The sequence below is a fragment of the Anopheles moucheti genome (genome assembly GCF_943734755.1).
Source record: "Anopheles moucheti chromosome X unlocalized genomic scaffold, idAnoMoucSN_F20_07 X_unloc_3, whole genome shotgun sequence".
NCBI classification, from domain to species: Eukaryota; Metazoa; Arthropoda; class Insecta; order Diptera; family Culicidae; genus Anopheles; species Anopheles moucheti.
This window is the reverse complement of record NW_026453537.1, coordinates 88,570-97,500: the sequence shown is the minus strand read 5'-3', so window position 1 is coordinate 97,500 and position 8,931 is coordinate 88,570.

The window sequence follows — 8,931 nt, the reverse complement described above, 5'->3', positions numbered from 1 at the left end:
TCGAACGATGGGTGGGCCGGGAAGAGGGTGTCGATGATCGGCTCCAGCACAGAACGGTCCAGTTCTGGCGGCGCTCGACTGCGCAGCTTGGCCATGACCACTCTGTATCCCAACCCAAACACATCGTCCTCGACTCCGTCGATGAGCTCCTGCATGCAGCGCTCTTTGCTGCGCTGGATCTCTCGTTCCAAAGCCCTACGGTCGTCCAGCAAGCGGGCTGAAGCGGCGATACGGTCGTCGGTCTGCGTTGCTGTGCGTAGCCTGGCCTCGGCAGCTTCGCACGCATCTCGCGCCCTCGCGATTTCCGGGTTCCACCAGTATAACGTCGGAGCCTGCCGGAAATTGGTCTTGTGGATCCTCTCCATCGTTGCGTCGCACGCTTCTGTGAGCCCCCTGATCAGGCCCTCAGGTGTGCTTACATCGTCGAAACGGCCGATCCCAAGCGCCAGCTTAAAACAAGCCTGATTGAATTGGCTTGTTTTGTAGCGTGTTCCCGCGTGCCGCGTCATGCCTGCTGTACCGCCGTGCCCGTTGCAGTGTGGCCGATGCTGGTGTTCACGTCGGCCGCTGGTCGAAGGCAGTTTAGCGCTGAACAGCACATAGTTGTGGTCGCTACCAGAGTACCTACTGCTCACACTCCAACTGCCTGGCTCCGCTACGCAGGGACTCGAGAAGCTCACATCGATGACGCTTTCCCGTGCAACACCGTTGCCCTTGAAAGTGGGTGTGTTCCCTCGGTTGAGCGTCCGAAGTCCGAGGTGCTCAACAACACTCAGCAAGTCCTCACCCTTCGCCGTGGTTCTTGAACTGCCCCACTCCTGGTTCCAGGCGTTAAAGTCCCCAGCCAGAACCATGGGATCCTGCCCCGTGAGCGTGAGCTCAACCGCTTCCAAGTAGTCGCCGAGTTCCGCTTGTCCGATGTTGGGGGACACATAGCAGCTGGCAAACGTTATCCCGGCTATGGTGGCAACTACCAGCCCAGGCACCGATGAACTCCCCAGTCGTTGGATGGGGTAGCCGCCAGTCGCCACTACCGCTACGCTCTGAGCCTCGTCGACCGCCCACCGCACGCTGTCTCTAGGTGGTTTGTACAGCTCGCACGCTATCACCACCTGCGCTCCGATCTCCCTAGCCGTCTGCAGCATGATGTCCTGCGCTGCACGGCTGCGCCCGAGGTTGATCTGCAAGACCTTCAGACCTTCCGGGTGCAGGACGGGTGTCCTACTCGGTGAGGGCCCTTGCAGACCGCACAACACACCTCCGCTGTGCAGGCTCGGGCCAGGTGGCCCGGTTGGCCGCAGCGGATGCAGTGCGTCGATCGATCCGTCCCGTTCTTGCACTGGTGCCGCAGGTGTCCGTGCTCCAGGCATTTGAAGCACCGTAGCTGGCCCCGCGTCGGTGGTGTCAGTTTCGTCGCCAAGCATGAGGTGTGCAGCACTCGTACTCGCTGTTGGTGCATCAACTCCGCCGCCTTGAGTGTCATCCGAACGTACGCCGTCTGCGTACCGTTCCACGCCTTCACTAGGTGCACAGCGGATTCGCTCACCGACTCCGAACTGGTGGTCGTCACCGCCTTCGCCACATCCAATGCCACCGCTAAAGGGTCCACCTCATCAAGGCGGACCTCCACCGTTTCTGTCACCAGGCGGATGGTGGCCGGAGCTGCAGACTGTGCAAAGACCTCCTGCACTCGTTGCAGGATTGCTTCAGCATTGGCGCCGTCCTCCAAGTTCATGACCAGCCGGTCCCGCGTCGTTCGTCGTCCCACTCCAAGCTTGGCCTGGTCTTCGGCCAACGACGGAGCGCTGCGTATCAGCTGATACGCGTCGGTCCAAGACTGACCCTCGCCTGGGGCAACCTCGATGGCGTCCAGCTTCTTCTTCGCCGAATGCTTCGCCGCCGCAGATTGTGGTCGCGGCTTGGCCAGCTGCTGCTGTTGTTGTTGCTGCTGCGACTTCTGCGGTGCTTTACGAGGCCCCACCACCGTCCAAGAACCGCCCTGGGAAGCCTGCGTGCCGGATGTCTCGGCCGCCACGTTAGCATACGTCATCCGCTGCTGCTGCTGTTGTTGTTGCTGCTGTTGCGGTTGCTGCAGGGAGCTCTGCGATGTCACCTGCTTCGACGGAGGCCGTTGCTGTTGCTGTTTCTGCTGCCTCTGAGGCTGCTGCTGCGCAACAGCTGGCTGCGCCTGCTGCTGCGGTTGCAGAGCTTGGTTACCGCCGCAACCAAGAATCTGTGCCAGCAACTCCTGGTGGCACGCAGTCTCCTTTGCCAGCTCGCCTCTGAGACGCTGCGTCTCTTCATACCACTGGCGGGCCTGGTCCTTATTCCACTGCAGCTCCTGGTGGAATTTCTCTTGCGCCAGCTTAAATTCTTCGCGGGCCAGCTTCCGCTCCTCCCGGGCCATATCTTCGTTGGCCACGGTACGCTGTCGCAGCATCACCAGCTCTTGCTGCAGCTCCTTCACCATGGCCCGAAGCTGCTCGTTGGCGAGGGACATTTCCCCGAGCACCTTTCGCAGTTCGACCATGTCCGGGTTCACCAACTTTGAGGCCAACGCCGAGGCTCTGGTGAGAATGACCTTCGGCTCTACCGCCGAAAGGGATCGCCCCGGCCTTTCCTCTGTCGATTCCGACCGAGGACGCGATGTACGAGTTGTCGCCATTTTAGAGACCCAAGCAGGTCTTAGTGGTCAGGGGGGGGGGTTTCCCTGCTTGCAAACGCCTTTCCGAATTTTTGCAGTCGTTCCCAGATTTTTCCCGGCAATTTCCCGCAAAAATCGGGAATTCGAGCAGTTTCGAGCTCGATAAAAACTGTCCGAATCGAGCAGATTCGAGCTGCCGATGACCCCCCACAGCTTCCCAGAATTTTCTGCGTCTTTTTTGGTTTCGAGCAGTTTTCGAGCAGAAACCGTCAATTTGAAAAATTGTCTGTTGGGGACTGCTCGCCTATCAATATTTGTCTGTTGGGTCGTCCCGGGTTGTCACAAAAATGTCAAAAATTATTTTCGCGATTTTCACTATTTTTATGCACGGATCGTATTAAATGCACTAAAACTAGCACAACAGTGCAAACCGCAGCCAAATCGGACCAAAACTCGCGTAGTTATTAACGTTTTTGTATATACAACTGTCACTTCCAGAACACGTGCCGCAGCGGTAGCACCATGCGCATTTTTGCCGTCACTGTTTTTTCCCAATTCTGCACCGATTTTCTTCCGGTTTTCGGCTATTGGGCGATCGGGGACACAGAATCTATCGTTTGCCACCTCATCCGGCCCGATTGGACCGGATTTTTGCGCAAACTCACAACACGCACGCACTATTGTTGTTGTTGTTGTTCCAAATGTATGCACAAATTTGCCACTCCGTATTTTTCGCTAAAATTCGCCGGCAAACACTGTTTATAGGTTGAAAACACTTCACTGGCGTCTATTTATGCGTTTTAAACGCAAACCGCGTTGATTTTCACCAATTTAGCACGGTTTTATGGCCAAAATTGTTCCCCATACAAAATGTATGGGGCAATGTTTTTCACTTTTTTGGCCCACTAATGCACCGATTTTCGTCCGGTTTTCACTAAAATCACTCTAAACACCCTCTTATGGACTGATTATGAACAAATTCGAGACTTTCCGAGGTAATTTAACGCCACAATTTTTAACTCACTCAGGAGCAAAATACACCACGTCCGAACAGCTCGACTGCTCGAATGTCACACACAGGGATAACTGGCTTGTGGCCGCCAAGCGTTCATAGCGACGTGGCTTTTTGATCCTTCGATGTCGGCTCTTCCTATCATTGTGAAGCAAAATTCACCAAGCGTAGGATTGTTCACCCTTTCAAGGGAACGTGAGCTGGGTTTAGACCGTCGTGAGACAGGTTAGTTTTACCCTACTGGTGTGTGCTGTTTGCCGCTATCTTAACGGAATTCCTGTGCAGTACGAGAGGAACCACAGGTACGGACCACTGGCTCAATACTAGTTCGACCGGACTTTGGTATGACGCTACGTCCGCTGGATTATGCCTGAACGCCTCTAAGGTCGTATCCAATCCGAGCTGATAGCGCTTCTCAAACCCATTAGGTGATCGGAAGCTAGCGGGCTTAACAACCCTCCGAGATCCGTCGGTGCTGCCCCGCGCACACTGACGTCTCATCCCCGCTATAGCACTAGACTGAGCCGCAACGGGCGGGAGCACGCTGCACGTGGAAGTACCTTACCACAGGGAACCCTGGTGGCTGTGTTTCCGTCGACCGTGGATACAACTAGTTTCGACACCTTCGACCGCCCGCAAACGACGGGACTACAGGCTGGGAGCTGCGAGTTGTAGAGATGCGTTCGCATCGATCCTCTCAGGCGACCCATGCTTGCTGGTGCTCGCGTTCACTTTGGGAATGGAGTGTTCGCGAGAGTGATTGTTGTGTTGTGTGTGTACAGTTGGTGCTTGCGTGCACTCCCATAGTGGAGTGTTCGCGAGCTTAAAACGCTAAGTCCCGATTAATACTCTCCTCGCAACATTATGTGCGTGGCTCCACGCCAAGTGGGATTAGCGGTGCGAAACGCGATTGGTAAAGTCGATGGTGATGTGCGTACCAACAGGCGATTTGTTAAGTCAAATGCGATCTGTGGTGCAACAGGCAATGTGTGTTTATTATCCGGTGTTGTTGGAAGTCAATACGATTTGACTTTCAAAAATTTTTCTAAGTCCCGATTTTTTTTCTCGTCGAGTAACTACAATGCACTATTTCTATCGCAGCGGACTTGCGGTTCATGGCCTAAATGATCGCGAACGAACACGTATTCGCAAAAAAATTTTTGTATGAAAAAGTCACCACTCGGGTACCTCCATACAAAAGTACCAAGTTCGGGTCGAGTGGTCGATGGACGTCGAAGGTGAAAATTTTTCATCATCGAAAATTTTTTCCAAAGTTGAAGCAAATGGGCCCTAGAGTATGAAAAGTGAAACCACGGATCGATTTGAGAAATAAAAATTTTTGTATGAAAAAGTCACCACTCGGGTACCTCCATACAAAAGTACCAAGTTCGGGTCGAGTGGTCGATGGACGTCGAAGGCGAAAATTTTTCATCATCGAAAATTTTTTCCAAAGTTGAAGCAAATGGGCCCTAGAGTATGAAAAGTGAAACCACGGATCGATTTGAGAAATAAAAATTTTTTGTATGGGAGGGCCCCTGGTAGAACATTTTTCCCAAGTGCGACCATTTTACCCAGTGAGTCAAAAAAAAAATTTTTTCACGGTGACTCAAAACTTCAATATTAGACTTCCCTGAGTATGAAAAGTGAAACGAAAATCATTTTTGAGAAGAAAAAATTTTTGTATGGGAGGGCCCCTGCTAGAACATTTTTACCAAGTGCGACCATTTTACCCGGTGAGTCAAAAAAAAATTTTTGTATGGGAGGGCCCCTGCTAGAACATTTTTCCCAAGTGCGTCGATTTTGGGTCGCCGACACAAGCTCGGGTCAAAAAAATTTTTTTTTCTCGGTGACTCAAAACATCAATTTTAGACTCCCCTGAGTATGAAAAGTGAAACGAAAATCATTTTTGAGAAGAAAAAATTTTTGTATGGGAGGGCCCCTGCTAGAACATATTTCCCAAGTGCGTCGATTTTGGGTCGCCGACACAAGCTCGGGTCAAAAAAATTTTTTTTTCTCGGTGACTCAAAACATCAATTTTAGACTCCCCTGAATATGAAAAGTGAAACGAAAATCATTTTTGAGAAGAAAAAATTTTTGTATGGGAGGGCCCCTGCTAGAACATATTTCCCAAGTGCGTCGATTTTGGGTCGCCGACACAAGCTCGGGTCAAAAAAATTTTTTTTTCTCGGTGACTCAAAACATCAATTTTAGACTCCCCTGAGTATGAAAAGTGAAACGAAAATCATTTTTGAGAAGAAAAAATTTTTGTATGGGAGGGCCCCTGCTAGAACATATTTCCCAAGTGCGTCGATTTTGGGTCGCCGACACAAGCTCGGGTCAAAAAAATTTTTTTTTCTCGGTGACTCAAAACATCAATTTTAGACTCCCCTGAATATGAAAAGTGAAACGAAAATCATTTTTGAGAAGAAAAAATTTTTGTATGGGAGGGCCCCTGCTAGAACATATTTCCCAAGTGCGTCGATTTTGGGTCGCCGACACAAGCTCGGGTCAAAAAAATTTTTTTTTCTCGGTGACTCAAAACATCAATTTTAGACTCCCCTGAGTATGAAAAGTGAAACGAAAATCATTTTTGAGAAGAAAAAAATTTTGTATGGGAGGGCCTTTGCTAGAACATTTTTCCCAAGTGAGTCGATTTTTGGGTCGCGACCCAAGCTCGGGTCAAAAAAAAAAATTTTTTCATGGTGACTCAAAACATCAATTTTAGACTCCCCTGAATATGAAAAGTGAAACGAAAATCATTTTTGAGAAGAAAAAATTTTTGTATGGGAGGGCCCCTGCTAGAACATATTTCCCAAGTGCGTCGATTTTGGGTCGCCGACACAAGCTCGGGTCAAAAAAATTTTTTTTTCTCGGTGACTCAAAACATCAATTTTAGACTCCCCTGAGTATGAAAAGTGAAACGAAAATCATTTTTGAGAAGAAAAAAATTTTGTATGGGAGGGCCTTTGCTAGAACATTTTTCCCAAGTGAGTCGATTTTTGGGTCGCGACCCAAGCTCGGGTCAAAAAAAAAAATTTTTTCATGGTGACTCAAAACATCAATTTTAGACTCCCCTGAGTATGAAAAGTGAAACGAAAATCATTTTTGAGAAGAAAAAAATTTGTATGGGAGGGCCCCTGCTAGAACATTTTTCCCAAGTAAATTCGATTTTACCCGGTGAGTCAAAAAATTTTGAAAAAAATATTTTGCCAAAATCGTGTTCATTGCCTATTATAAGGGACCAGGTCAGCTCACACGCATTTTTGGAGACCATATGGAAAGTGCGTCTGGGATTGCGGAAATTAAGTTTAGAGTGTTAAATGATGGTTTCGCAATCCCGAAAGGCTCAAAATCCACCCTAAGGTTCCCCGGGTGAAATGTGGTTTCCAAGGTGTGAGCACTATCGGTGATAGAGTTGGAATGTGATTTCCAGAGCGCAGGGCGACTGGGCTAGAGCGAAAATCATAGACAAAGGTAAGTATTGGACTGAACGACTCGAAGCAAACGAAAATCATAGACAAGGGTAATGGACTGAACGACTCGAAGCAAACGAAAATCACATACAAGAGTAATGGACTGAACGAATCGAAGCAAACGAAAACCGCAAACAAGGGTAATGGACTGAACGAATCGAAGCAAACGAAAACCACAGACAAGAGTAATGGAGTGAACGAATCGAAGCAAACGAAAACCAAAGACAAGAGTAATAAGAGTGAACGAATCGAAGCAAACGAAAACCACAGACAAGAGTAATAGAGTGAACGAATCGAAGCAAACGAAAGTCATGGACAAGAGTACTGAAAATCGGACCAAACCTCTAGAAGCACACGAAAATCATGGACAAGAGTACTCAAAAACACGGACCAAACCTATGGAAGCACACGAAAACCATGAACACAGGGATAACTGAGAACGAACCTACCTATCAGAGCATGTGAAAGCATGGACAAGAGTACTGAAAATCGGACCAAACCTCTAGAAGCACACGAAAATCATGGACAAGAGTACTCAAAAACACGGACCAAACCTATGGAAGCACACGAAAACCATGAACACAGGGATAACTGAGAACGAACCTACCTATCAGAGCATGTGAAAGCATGGACAAGAGTACTGAAAATCGGACCAAACCTCAAGAAGCACACGAAAATCATGGACAAGAGTACTCAAAAACACGGACCAAACCTATCGAAGCTCACGAAAACCATGAACACAGGGATAACTGAAAACGAACCGAACCTCTCGTAGCAAACGAAAAACATGGACAAAATTATTCGAAACGAACCGAAGCTCGATGCGAAAAACATGGAAAAGCAAGCCCGTAAGTCGCACTATCAAGCCCATAAGTCGCACTATCAAGCCCGTTAGTCGCACTATCAAGCCCATAGGTCGCACTATCAAGCCCGTTGGTCGCACTATCAAAGCCCGTTAGTCGCACTATCAGGCCCATAAGTCGCACTATCAGGCCCGTAAGTCGCACCAAAAAGCCCGTAAATTGCCCTATCAAGCCCGTTAGTCGCACTATCAGGCCCATAAGTCGCACCAACAAGCCCGTAAATTACCCTATCAAGCCCATAAGTCGCACCAAAAAGCCCGTAAATTGCCCTATCAAGCCCATAAGTCGCACCAAAAAGCCCGTAATTCGCACCAAAAAGCCCGTAAATTGCCCTATCAAGCCCGTTAGTCGCACTATCAGGCCCGTAAGTCGCACCATCAAGCCCGTAAATTGCCCGATAAAGCCCGTAAATTGCCCGATCAAGAGCCAGCGCTGCATTGTCGGTTAATCCCGTCGATCGCGCCGGCTATTTCTCAGAAGGTTGTACGGACACCATACCCGGTGGCAAGTACCGCGAAGTTTATAACGCAACAGAACGTTCGCCAGTCGGACACAAGAATTGGAAAAGCTCGTTGTAGTGTACAGGAATCGAACCGAACCTCCTAGCGAGAATAGGGTCCCGTGAGCAATCGCGCGGACCTATGTGAAATGGTTTAGAGTGTGATGTGATGTGATACACGGTGGAAGCGGTGCATGGTGACATGCATCACTCAGAGAGATATGGAACCGGTGGTCTTCCAGTTGCTTAAGTGCTTCGGTTGGCTTATGGTTAAAGAGTGTGAATTCGATTCACCCCGGTATCGAACGTGTGTGGGATACTCACGCCGGTACGAGAGAGAATTCTGGTTGATCCTACCAGTAATATACGCTTGTCTCAAAGGTTAAGCCATGCATGTCTAAGTACGAACATCAATGAATGTGAAACCGCATAAGGCTCAG